The sequence below is a fragment of the Perissodus microlepis genome, chromosome 22 (genome assembly GCF_051167445.1).
Source record: "Perissodus microlepis isolate ML-2025 ecotype Zambia chromosome 22, ASM5116744v1, whole genome shotgun sequence".
Taxonomy (NCBI): domain Eukaryota; kingdom Metazoa; phylum Chordata; class Actinopteri; order Cichliformes; family Cichlidae; genus Perissodus; species Perissodus microlepis.
Genome location: NC_140481.1, coordinates 30,436,151 through 30,449,967, shown reverse-complemented (window position 1 = coordinate 30,449,967; position 13,817 = coordinate 30,436,151). Strand labels below are relative to the sequence as shown.

The 13,817-nt window shown below is 38.2% G+C and overlaps 1 protein-coding gene across 2 annotated transcripts in view; it reads right to left on the bottom strand.

Moving 5' to 3' along the window:
• cacng7a (calcium channel, voltage-dependent, gamma subunit 7a) overlaps positions 1–13,817 on the bottom strand; it is a 41,761-nt gene that overhangs the window by 27,069 nt on the left and 875 nt on the right. The window contains exon 1 of one of the 2 annotated variants that reach the window (XM_084918840.1): positions 13,589–13,813. The exons of the other annotated variant lie outside the window; for it this stretch is intronic. The gene's annotated coding sequence lies outside the window, so the exon portion shown is untranslated. Of the gene's footprint in view, positions 1–13,588; positions 13,814–13,817 lie in introns of those variants that run through there. 2 annotated transcript variants of the gene reach the window in all.

The window sequence follows — 13,817 nt, the reverse complement described above, 5'->3', positions numbered from 1 at the left end:
TTGTTCACTGTGTGAAGGGGTCGGTGGACACAGAAGGTAGACATATTTACATTACACACATATAGATATATGTACATTATACATATAGCATCATGTACGTATATAAGGGAAGTCTAACAGGATTTGCCATCTCTGTCAACTTTCCATGATATCTAAAGACACATTTTGCAGCTGGTCTTTATGATGCTGTTTAGAAATAACATAAGACAAATTTAGAAGTGTTTCCTGTCTCCACATATCATGTAACTTCAGTCACATGTTATTTTGTACCTTTCTTTAAACATGTTCACAAGTTTCAAACAACAAAACTTGTGAACATGTTCTGTGAAGCAACACATAATAGTGTATCACCGAAATTAAGCCTTTTACTTTGGTCCAAAAATAATGCAGATACTTTTCAATCTTTTAAAAGTGTGATGGGGCTTTTAAAAAAAAAGATAACAACGACAAAGTTATTCAATTAATTTTAGATTTTACCATCAAACAGAGAACACAAGTCAACCTGCTGAACTCCGTGAACTCAGTGTGAAGAGTCTGCAGAAACGCACAGCTTTACTGCTGTAGGTCTCACAACAAAAGTCGTCTCCATTTTCAAAAACATTTTAATTTCATATAAAAGGCAGACATTGCTCTTTTTGAAGAGGATATTTATGGTTACATTGAACGGTTTTCATGCATTACTATTAATAAATAACAGTGAAAACAGGGCGTTAAAGGAGGTACACTGACTTTTATGATGCTGTTTATGAGGTGAGGCTGAAAAGAGAGAAGCCGATAAGAGACCAGCCAAGAACAAAATTAAGTCAGGAGACAAGATCAGAATTGAAGCGAAAGGAAGCAAGAGGAAGAGTGAGGCGTGACATCATCGCTCAAGTAAGACGGTGCAGAGCACATTCAGCAGTGTCAGAGAAGAGTCGCTCACCCAAGCATAACTCACCCATTACAAATATTTGATATGGTAAAACATCCATCAACAGAAACCTCCTGCGAAGATGATGGCACTAAGTATATGATGGTGTACGTGCGAGTGCACACGTGTAGGAGGTTGCAAACGAACAGGAGACAGGAGGAGGATGTGCACAGAAGCAGAATTTCTGGGGAGTATCAATGCCTGACTTTAATAAAAACTAGTTTAGCTTTAGCTTTAAGAACTCAGCCAAGGACCAAACAAAGATCTCAAATAGCTAAGCTTATGAAAAGGTTATGTCTTTTTAAAATTTGAACAAACTGTAGAGAGTATAACCTGCATTATTTTTTCAGGCAACACATACATTTTGAAGAAGGACTCAGTATAAATACATGACTCCAAAACATACAAAATCTGCAGTCACGTGCACAGTCAGAGTTATACCTTGACTTGTTATAAAAAGGAAAAGCAAAGCGAGAACAGTGACTTTGTCCTTTCTGCACAGTCGAGTAAGACGTCACGGACACTTTCAGAGACGTCACTGCCTCCCAAAGTCACATCCTCTGAAAAAGACAAAGGTGATTGGTGCTCAAGTAAATAAGCATCAGTCTTAGTGCTGCAAATGTCAGACTCAACACGAGAGGCAATCAGGCGCTCAGTGCTGCTGACTCAAAACACAAAAATCCATCCACCACTTAGACCAGAAGAGACACAGTCGAGTACCTGCGGGACTCAGATAACTGTCTCACTCTGTGGGCTTTTAGATTACTTCATTCAGCCTTTTTCACTCCCTGTTGATGACTTTCAGACTGGTGGCATTGTACTACAGCGTAGATAGTTGTCCTAACTAACCTACGTGTCTGAAATGTTTGTACTGAAAGGCAAAAAAACATGAAAAAATTGTCATGTTTTTATTTTTTTAATTTAATTTAATTTATTTATTTGCCTTCTTTGGGCATTTAATTGTTTCACTCTAAACCAGGGGTGTCGAAGACCAGGCCTCGAGGCTTTAGATAACACCCTGGGTCAACACACCTGAATCAAATGATTAGATCATTACCAGGCCTCTGGAGAACTTCGAGACATGTTGAGGAGGTAATTTAGCCATTTAAATCAGCTGTGTTGGATCAAGGACACATCTAAAACCTGCAGGACACCGGCCCTCGAGGCCTCCTGTTCGACACCTGTGCTCTAAACTGTTTTGCTTTATTTGGAGGAATTAGTTTGTCAGCACTGACTTATGTTAGAAGTTTGTGGTAAATTTTCAAAGACTGTAAATCAGTGATGAAAGCAGTCACATGACCCACTAGTTTGTGGTTTTGAAACCTCATCTTTAGTTGTATGTTCTCTGATTTAGACATCATCATATTTGGTTTAAGAAATGAAATGCTAAGTCATCAGCTAATGCTAATGAGATTGGTTAGACGATATGGGTGCACCACATGGAGACAGATGCCTGTTAATTATCGCTGATTAACTAAAAAATGCTAAATTTAAACCACAAACTTCTCAGATCAGCTGTTAGTAAGCTACAATTAACTTTTGTAGTGAGTCGGGTAATTTTTTATTTGTTAAGTACTACAATCCCTACTGAGAAGAAGAGTTCAGTAACTTGATATAGCAGAGGTGAAGCCTAGACAGGTACTGGTAGCAACTTACAGACTATCTAAAATATAGACATATCCACATTGACACTTTTGGACATTTTCGCCTTACTCTTCTGAAACCAGATTTGGCAGTGTGACAAGCAGGATCAGGGGCTCAATGCAGGTGACAGGTCTCAAAGACAAAAACAACCTTTTTGTTATAGTCCAAAAGCAAACAAAAACTGAAACATTTGCAGAGCAGGAACTTGATTCAAAGTAAAAACAGTGGGAATACAGACCAAAGAAAGACACTACCATCTGGACATGCCAAAGAACAGAGGGAAACACAGACGATAAATACACATGAGATAATCAAAGGTGAAAGGAAATAGGTGGGACGCATGGTTGGAAACTATAGAGGAAAGGGAAGTAAACACACCACAAGCCAAGGAAAATAACAGTTACCACAAAAAAAACAGGAAGACAGACCTGAATGGGGACCAAGGGTTAATTTGAAATAGGGGAGAACACAAGGACTAGACAGGGGAACGTGGAAAAACAAAGAGCACATGCTGATGACACTGGGACACTGGGGAACACAAGAGGGAACTAACAGGAAACAACCTCTAAGTCAAATATAACAAAACAACAAGAAAATAAACTGAGAATATACTAAATCCATAAAGAGTCACAAAACAGAAAGTAAACAAACTGAAACCCAAAGTGAAGTTATAAAACTCAGATTCCTGAGTCACGACCGAGGGAACAGCAGATGTGGTGAGCAGTGAGTAGATCTCACTGAGTTACTGAGAGGCACTGCGAGCTAATACAACAACAACTCGTCAATCACAAAGTGGTCTGAAGAAAGCTGTGCTTTATTGTCCTTTTTGAGTCTTAAAAAATGTTATTTTAAAAAACAATTGAAGCTCACGATTGAGACCAGAGCATGTTTACTGAGGTGCTAAAGTGAGACAACTTTTCTTTGTCCTTAGTTTTACATAAGAGTCTGGCTTATTGCATTTATAGAAGTTGTTTCATGATGGTGATTAAAAAAAGAAATAATAACACAAATCTGCTTTAAGACACTTCCTCAATGCCTTCACTTTTAAAGCTTGTGCATCCATCTTTTATGTAAAGTATGTGTGGCAGCCTCCTGTGTCAGCATCCACTGTGCAGTTAAAGTGGTCGCATCCATACTAATGCAAAATTTAAACCCTAAAATGTAAACAGATGAACTTTAAATAAGGTTTATTACTGGTACAGCTGCTGTTAATGAAAGGCAGTACCAGACTATAACATTTATAACAGGGTACTGACTTCTATAACAGTCAGCCTCTAGTGGCCAATTATGGAATTGCAGTTTTTGGGACATTTTTTCAGTCCCCCGAGACTACCATTTGTAAACTTGATTTAAAGAAAAATCTTATTTTCAACAAAAAGTATTTGAAACCATTGTTTGAACTTCATATATTGAATTCATATATTCTGTTGTTCATATTTGTAATGGAATTGAGCATCTTTAGAAAGCATTTCCTTGTGGGATAAATAAAATGGTTTGATTGTGATTCTGGTCATGAGCTAGCTTTAAAACACTAGAGAGGCAGAAGCTTGAAGAAATGTGGGTTTGGAGGACAAGATCTGCTGGGTCAGTGCATAAATGTTTCTGAGAGTTTTTCTCTCTCTCTCTCTCACACACACACACACACACACACACACCTACACACACACACACACACACACACACACACACCTACACACACACACACACACACACACACACACACACACACCTACACACACACACACACACACACACACACACACACACACCTACACACACACACACACACACACACACACACACACACACACACACACACACACACACACACAACTACCAGGCCTGTGTTTGCTGAGATAGCAGACAACAAATGGGCTGGGATGAGGTTCTCTTTGTAGTTTAAGCCTTGAGAATACAACCACAATTCCCAGGTTGCACCATGCTACTAACTATGTCTGTGCAGGGACAATCCAGGAGCAGAGGCGATGTAATGAATTACAGATGAATAGAGAAGAGGTGCTAAGAAACAAACAGCCTGAAGTAATGATGTGGGAAGGAAGCACTGAAGGGAAAGTGGGAAGAGAAAAGTGGGTGGAAAAAAAGGGGAAATGATTATAAGGGAACATAATAAGGGTTGGAGAGGGTGGAGGATAAAAGGTGAAGGGGAAGAAAGGACAGATGGGACATAGATGGTTAAGAAGGGAATGAGAAGAAAATAGGAGGTGAGGTAAAGAAAGGCAGCAATTAAAAGGAGTGTAATGGGAAGCGACATTCTAAAGAGGTGGAAAGTTATAAAGGAAGGAAGGAGAGACAGAAAGAAGAGGAAAAGTTTAATCAAGAGGGAAAATGTTTAATGGGAAAAAAGGAGGAGGATACAGGTAACGTGGATTAATGAAGGGGTTAGAAAAGGACTGAACACAGATGTAAAAGAAATGTTAAAAAAGAAACTGGAATTTTTTTTAACAGGATTTATTTCAACGCATTTTTGGTTTGTATTTCTCAAATGTAAACGATGATAATGTATTTAAAAAAAACAAAAAGTTATGTTATGCCTGTCAATCATTTAACCTACATCCGAGGCTTTTTGAGGCATAAATCATGCAATTTTATTCTAATTTTAATACCAAAACTAGTCCTGAGTTCACTTTTTCTCTAATTGGAATGCAGAGAATCAAATAAGGACACTTTAAATTCAGCCTATAATGATCATTGTTGAACCATAATTAATAATTTGGGGGTATTGTTTTTGCTCTTTCGGTGATTTCCTGCTGTAGAATCGTGAACATTTAATAGAACATTTTCTGGAGGTTCCAGCAGTGGAACATTTTGAGGAGCTGTCCACTGCTGCCGTGCTGAAAATCTCTACATTACACTCTACGTCCCTGATTTTCCACTCCTTTGACAAATTACACTTCCTCAACTTTTTGTTTATGTTGCTTAGGTGTGTTTTGACAAAAGCACTATCATATGTACTGAACTGAAATGTTTACACTCGTCTTCTCTTAAATGCTGACCCAGTAGTTGTTTCTTCAAACACTACCTTGACTTGACAAGAACTGCAATACTGACCGAACACTGACTTACCCAGAAGAAATGAAGAGGGTATCATGGTGTTCTTAAAACATTTCTTTTCGGCTAAAGTCAATATTTTCCCCCATAAATTATAAAATAGTACTAACTAAGACCCCTCTTCACCATAGTTTCCAGTCCAATCCATTATATAGCCATTTCCTGTAAATCTTTATCCCCAGAAGCCAAAATTTTGTTGAGATTAAGCTCTAGAGTCTATAACAGGGCTCCCCAATCCCTGTCCACGAGGGCCGGTGTCCCTGCAGGTTTTAGATGTGTCCTTGATCCATCACAGCTGATTTAAATGGATAAATTACCTTCTCAACGTGTCTTGAAGTTCTCCAGAGGCCTGGTAATGAACTAATCATTTGATTCAGGTGTGTTGAATCAGGGTGAGATCTAAAACCTGCAGGGACACCGGCCCTCGCGGACTGGGATTGGGGACCCCTGTTCTATAACTTAGGTACAGTGAATTATCACAGTCATAAACCTGAAACATAGTTAGCCCATCACCTGTGGTCCTTCAGTACAAAATGTTAAATATGCACATCCCAAAATGTGAAATCGTCTTTGTTACCAAGCAAATGGCTCCAATATTCCTTATGACAATTAATATATTAATTTGAACTTATTACTAATTCCAATTTTATTGGAAGCTCAGAAGTATCCCCAATGAAGTCCATCTTAATGAATTAGTGTCCCTTACTAATTAAGGCATTAAAACAGGGTTGTCAGTGTATGAGTGATAATAAGTTCCTCTTAATCAGGAGCTTTGAATATTTGAATTAATTTCTGGAAATAGACCATTTACTTAATAAGAAGACCATTGTGCAGTACAGTCAAGAGATGGTTTTTATCTACTATAAAACCTCTTTAAGGTGATTATGATGTTGCATTTGTGTTGGTAATTGTGCTTATTACTAAATGAACAAAGTTATGATTGTAGTACTGTGTGACACACAACGACAAGCTGGACTGAGCTGAATTTGATAAAAACATTTAATTTTGAAGATAATTAGGGATTAATCTCAACTGTAAAGACACTGGGTTTCACCGAGAAAGGAATTCTTTACAATTTGAAAGCAAATGTTCAGAGAGTTTATTTAACTTTCATTTTCATAGCAGCTTATGCTAAAATGATTTTTGTGGTCAAATCAGGAGAAAGGCATTGCAGCTGTTAATACAAAAAAAAGGCAAATAAGGGATTTCAATTTACCAAGATGCAACATATCAGTGAGGAGAAGATCTGGATGTAGGATGACAGGCTCATAGGTCATAATTTGTTCCAGCTTTGGCAAACAGCACAATCAAGTGGCAGAACTAAGGCTGAACAAAAAGAACAGAAAATGCTACTTGCTAAAAAAGTCCACAACATAATTGAAATAATCCATTTTACAGTGAACTTTAATGTTATCAGTGTTATAATGCTACAGTTTTTGGCTAAGCCACTTTCATGTAGTTTAAACTGTGTCAAAATAATTTAGTTTAGTTTACAGCAATATAGCATTAAAACTGCCATTTAAATGTTTCAAATGTTAGTGACAAAACTCTCGCTGCACATGTATCCATGCCGCAGTTTTCCTGTTTTTCCTGTTGATAGCACCTCATATCTTGTTGCCACTGTCACCATTTGTTCTCATAAAATGCTCACTGCTTCAGTTCACAAGTTTATAAATGCTTCATTCTGGATTTTTTTACTCTGTTGGAAGTTTTTCACACTGCAAACTGTTTCCCTCCGGCTGTTGGGAAGACCTAACTACCCAAATCTCAATTCAGTGTTAACAAAAAATCATGTAGGGGACAAAAGGAAAAAAGTGGATAAACGATAGAAGATTCCTGAGCTGACTGAGCTCTGGTGCCTGAATACTGATGGAAAACCAAATACAGCAGAAATTACTAAAGTGTAAAACAGGATAGGATTACAAAATAAAATCATAAATGCTGGAAGCAGAAATTTAAACTAGACTTTAAAACCGCATGGAGCAAAGAAAGCTTTAAAACAATCAAGTAGATCATCACATCCTCAGATAAAAGTTATACTGTAATACTATATAAGTAATTAAACAAGTTAATTAAATTAGTGTTTTGTTTTATAATAATCTTTTGGTGACTCACTGTTATGTAGTACTGAATTTGGGCATCACAACTGCTTTTTTTCACCCACATCAAATTTAACGTATCCGTCATTTGCTATGACTTCTAGGAAACTTCTAGTTCAGAAAACCCTGAGAGGACTGAAATATTGGCCCTAAAATCAGGAACTGGCAAATAATTAAACAAGAAACAGATAAAAGACTCTGCAGCAGCGATAGGTCAGTGTGGAGCAAGGCAAAGCAACTGCTGAGCACCACGAAACGTCCACGTGTCCCATGGTGCCGGGCAGGGCTCCGCAGATGGCGTTCCCAGGTTAGTTAGCTAATGCTGGGGGTGGGGTGGAGGGTTGTTTTCTGTTGAGAAGGCAATATGTCTCTCTGTCAGCACTGAGAGCCTCATGCCAACTGACAGGGGAAGAGACAGATATTTAAAGATAGAAAGAATGAAAGACCACATAAAGAGGAAGAGAGGGAGAAGAGGGAAGAAGAGGAAGAAGAAAATACAAGGGCTAGAAGGTCAGATGCATCTACTGCATGAAAGAACTCCAGATTTAGTTATAAATGGAATAAAGAAGCAAAGGAAGGGGTTGGACTGTGTGCTATGACACACAAGAACTGGTCAAAAGGATTATGTAGAAGAAGATCAGGGTGAAAAGGAGGAAATTAATTCTGAAAGCAGTTACATCAGGAAAGAGTGGGGGAAAAAAGAAAAAAGGAGAGGGAATGTGGAAGGAGGGTAAAGGAGGAAAACAACGTAAAAAAAAAAATAGCATCACAATTCTTTAAGACTTTTCGTGGAATTTAGCCGAGGGAGCCACAAGAAAGCGGTACTTGTAAAAAGAAAGCTTTGGGAAACAAACGTCATCCCGTAGGTCGTAGAATGACTTCTGGACTGATAAAGATAATTAGCTTATGCAGCAGGTAAACACACACACAGTAGAAGGAGCCTATGAGAGACTGCCTGCTACTGTGCTAAAGACAGGTAGGGAAAAGCAGACATGCAGTGAAAGAATAAAAGAGGAGGAAGAAGAAAAATGAATGAGAGCTTAGAGGGAAAGACCTTGGCCCAAAAACTGAGGAAAGTCCACACACACACACATGCGCATGCACACGGACGCATACACAAATACTATGTCACACACATGCATGCACCAGGGCTGGCAGGCAGGCAGTGTTAAGTGTGACACATCCTGCAGTGCATGTCTGTGCAGAGCAGCATTCACAAAACCCTGAAAAGAATCTCTCCATGTCCAGTCACACACAGTTTCATTCACCTTCAGTGTGAATTTCGTATAATTTGGGTTTGAGCTCACACTGAGCTGTGACTGGCCTGAAGACGAACTGACCTTGCATGATTCAAACACTGAAAATGCAACACTGCTGATGGGTGCAAAGCTAGCAATTTATAGCTAGTCTTGGTTTAGTCAGATTTAAAACACTGGAAAGCCCTTCATCTCATGCATTTAGAACTATAGAATTATAGGTGATTGGGACTGCTATTGCCAATCCCATAAGCTCATCCACTCAGAATGCTTGGCTATAAGTATAATAAGATATGGAGGGTGTGACCTTTTCTACCAAGCATTCTTGTGTACTTCTTGTTTCCTACAATATTATGTATTAATAATATTATGGAAGTGATCCCTTATGAACATTTGCAGGATTACCAGAGAATAGAGGACAAGATCCTGAAGCAGTTAGAGAGAAATCAAAAAGACACCCTGAAGGAGGCTACTGAGTATTATACAGGTCCATATTACTTTCCCTGAGCCTTTGTTTTGCTAGTGGCCTTTTTGATGGGATGGGGCTTTTATTTTGGCTTGCTTCCCTCAGATTAGAGATGCCACATCGAATCATTATATAAGTAAATCTTGTATCACAGTACAATACTGTGCTGCAGCTTAAGGGCCTGGTGGTTTAATATTTAAGTGCTCAGCTGGAACAGAAACACGGCACTGTGTGAGTTGATATCCGTCATCTACACGTGCGCTGAAACTGGGTTAGTTTGAAAGAAGTGTCCATATTTGTCACTGATGGTAGTGCTAATGTTAGCAGCACAGCTATCACAAGCACAACTGTGTTAATTCGTATAATGTCACGGTAATGCTAGCCTTCTTCCTTTTATATATACACATGCTAAATAAAGGGTTTGGAAACACTTTTGCTTTTTGTCCCACCTCTGGTATATCTTTAACCTAATTTCAGCCACTCCTTCAAACTAACAGCAAAATGGGCGATCTACTTCCGATGCATGTTTCCGTTTTGTTATTGCATGTTCACACTGGAAATGTTTTTCACAGTCTTTACAAACTGACATGCTGACTCTTGTTTAAGTTTAAATTTGTAGTTAATAAAAAACAGACAAATGATTGAAAATGGTAAGAGGTAGGTTCTCCAGTGTCTGACACCAAACCAACCACCTCAAACCACCTTCCTAAAACGTAGCATAATTTCGTTTTTTTTCAATCTTAATTCATTCATTTCTTCTTCATCCATTAGTAATTATCAGCGCAGCCTAGTTGCAAAAAGACAAATAAATTTTCTTAAATTTGCAGACAGAGCAGTGCCTTCAAGGATCAACTCAGTTTCAGATCAGTTTGCTGTTACTGTACGATTCCAAGAGTTCAATGACTCACTGTTGGTGCTGGAAAATCATCAATTATGAGGCAGCTTTCTATCTATCCTGTTTTAGTTGTTGTAGCGCTTCTATAGTCATCTTAAAGAATTCAGAAGTATATTCTCATGTCATATTATGTTGGTTTTACTGTAATCCTATTTTAAGCCCTGGGTTACAATATTTTTTTAACCAAGTTTTGTTATTGTCGGTCTTGAAAGAACATTTAACATTGTCATATTAATAAGATAAAAGTGTAATGTCATTATTAACATTATAACCGGTTAATACCCAACTACAGTCACTGTCTACTCCTTAAATTAAAATGGACTTTTCATTTAAGTAGCAACAGTAACTACACTGGTTTGCAATTACATCATTCTAATTAAATTTTACTAACATTGCAGGTGCAATTTAAACTTCATCTTGTAGTTTAAGTTGTGGGCTTTTCAATGACAGCAGTGCTGTGTGAAGCACTTTACAGTACCTTGAGTAACCCCAGTGGGAGATGAAGCACTGACCCTGCCATTGTCAGTGACTCATACCATCAATCAGCTGTTTAAACAACTGAAGTTAGAGTATGATTCATTTCGCCTCACCTCAGAGAACAGCACGCCTACTGAAGATAATGATACCTCATGTCTCATACAACCACAGGTCTATAAACATGTGCAGCGAAGTTAGCAGTTGTCTGTTATAACTGACCACCTTGTCTGCTGTACAGGACCACGTTTGGTTTGAATCGGGAGAACTGGTAGCTGTGTTTCTCCTTGTTAGCTTGCTCGGTGGTTTGTTACAGTAATCTAGGAACCATCTGATATTTGATTCTTGGGGAATGACACCAACTAGTTTTAGATGATGTGAACATTTTAAACATATTTTATGGCCTTTGATCTCCATTTATGTTATCAACTTAATTGTTGTTTTAAGTGTGTTTTCCAGATACCACCTGCTACCTGAACATAGTGAACAGAACAGAATAATGCTAACCACTAGGGCTAACCTTGTTTTGTGTATACTTTATAACAATGTGACCGTGAGGCGCGCACAGAAAGCATCATTATTATGCATCACTGTTGATGTTTTTGTATTTCTGTTTCAGATTTTTGAATGCATACTTTAAAAAAAAAACATTTTTTTACCCCTTAACATTTTTAGATAAACTTTTCCCTCACATGGGCCAACATCTTCTTAATTGTTTCTTTCTAGTGATAGTTCCCAGTTCTAAAGGCTTTGTATATGAGAATGTGTTCTTCTGCAAGGTTAAAAATTGCTGTGTTCAGACTGAAGTGGGAAGTTGCACCTAAAGTCGAACTTCTCACTTGGAAAATCAGCAAAGCCCCAGCAATCCCAACTTTGTCATCCACGATGGCAGCAGTGAATGCAAATGGTAGTAAAACTGTAACATTTGTGATCTGTACTACTGTGTTTGTGTGCTTGTGATTCACTGCACACAGACCACTGACCATGCTCTATCTGTGAATGTGCATCAGTGGTGTTTTAAACTGTGGAAACAATAACAAAAAGACAGGTATTGTGTTGTATTGTTAGTGTTGTATGAATGGTTCTATCTGCTAGGGAGCATAACAAAACATGTGTTTCCTTGCTTCTCTGGCTAATACTACTGCAGTACAGTGAACATGGGAATGACGTCATTCCCAGTTCTGACTTTGGAAGTAAAAGACACACAGCATAAAGATGACATTTATCCACTGCACCATCTTCTTGGACAAAATAGTACAGGATGAAAGTACAGCCTGGCCCGTGTTTAACTTCAGATGATATTTCTTGAACACAGTATTAATGTTTTGGACATGTAAAGCCATAGCAGCTGTTTCATCGCATTCTGGTAGGTTTAATTCATTTTGGAAAGTTTCACAATAAACTTTTTTTAAGCACATAAATTTACAATAAGTGTCTTTCTTCAGATGAGGAAAACAATCTTCTAGGCTATATGTCAGAAGGGAATTTCATTACATCCAAGGAATAAAGTCTTTCTTCATACCACAAGTGTTCCTGGAACTTCAATCTCTTATATGGAGTAGGAAATGTACTTTGGAAGTTGTGCCAGAAATTTTCTTCGTCCACTATTCCAAAGCATACATGAGGTACAGAAGGGTGGGGGTGGTTGTGACCATACTCCATAATTGGTCAGATACTGAACTGGTGAAACAAATTTGTGACAGCCTCCTAAACTAGTACAATGTTGCTAACTTAGAAACTGTTTTATTTCTCTCTGTGACACCTGCAGGAACATGCTAACTCAAAGAAGGCTGGTATTTATGTCAGGCAGCTTTAGAATGCATTTTCTTATCTTTCTATCTAAAAGCGTGTTTACCTATTTTCAGATATTTTATTCTTAACTACACCGTATTTTATTCTCAGTGTTGCACGTGAGCCCTACATAGATCCATTTTAATATTATACAACAACTGAATTCATAAGTTATCCATGGAACTTGAAAGTTTGTCATTTAGTTTTTTATTAGCTTTTTGTTTTTTGAAAAGGACTTTCTATCACTGTTGTGATAAGTCTTACACAGATTATTTTTTTATTATACTAACATGAAGTGAGTTCCTGGGGCTGGATGGACATGCTGAGACAAACTTGGTTCCATTAGAGCCTCCTGTTAGAAATTAAAGCCTTTCTGATTTGTGCCTTCTAAGGGAGAAACCACAAATTCTGGCTGCGCTTTCTCTCAGCCTGCAGAGAAAATATGGCTCTCACACGGAAATATTAATTTTCTGGAATTCTGAGTGATGCAGATTTCAGGTTGTAGAGTTCACGTTGTCACCTCAGTTTTAATTAAAATCGACCACTTCTCTTACGGCTTATCAACCAAAATTACACCCAATTTAATGCCAATTTGAGTTTCCATTAGAACCACCCGCATTGCTAACTCTATCTATCACTGGGACCTAATGAGTAACTGAAAACACTAAAAAAATCACCATCCTAAATGTTTCGTGCCTTGAGCGCTTGCAAATTGTAGCCATGGAATTTTCCATCGCTACTTTGCATCCTACACACCGCAAGAGCTAATACAAACTCTTTGCCAAACCATCAAGAAGATGAATAATTCATGTTGTAGAGATTAGCATGAACTTATTTCTACAAATTTGCCTTTTTACGTTTGTAAAACATATTCTGATACCGTGTCAAATTAAAACTCATCATTAAAACGGACATATTTGCAAAGAAGCTTAACCGTAAAAGACAAAATGCAGACTTCAAATAACATTTTCTCTACATTTTTACCTTTTTCCTTCACAACGGCACACGCACGCACGTTATCCACAGGTAAGTCAGGAGAGAGAGCGAGACCCAATAAGAAGTGCTGCAGTCTGCTGGAACAGTATCACAGGATGGGTTCCCCAAGAAGCAGCCAAGAGTTCTTTAGAGCACATACACATAAACACACAAATGTGTGCACACATCCCCTCCCTCTCTGACACACGCACACATACAGTCACACGATCGCATCTAC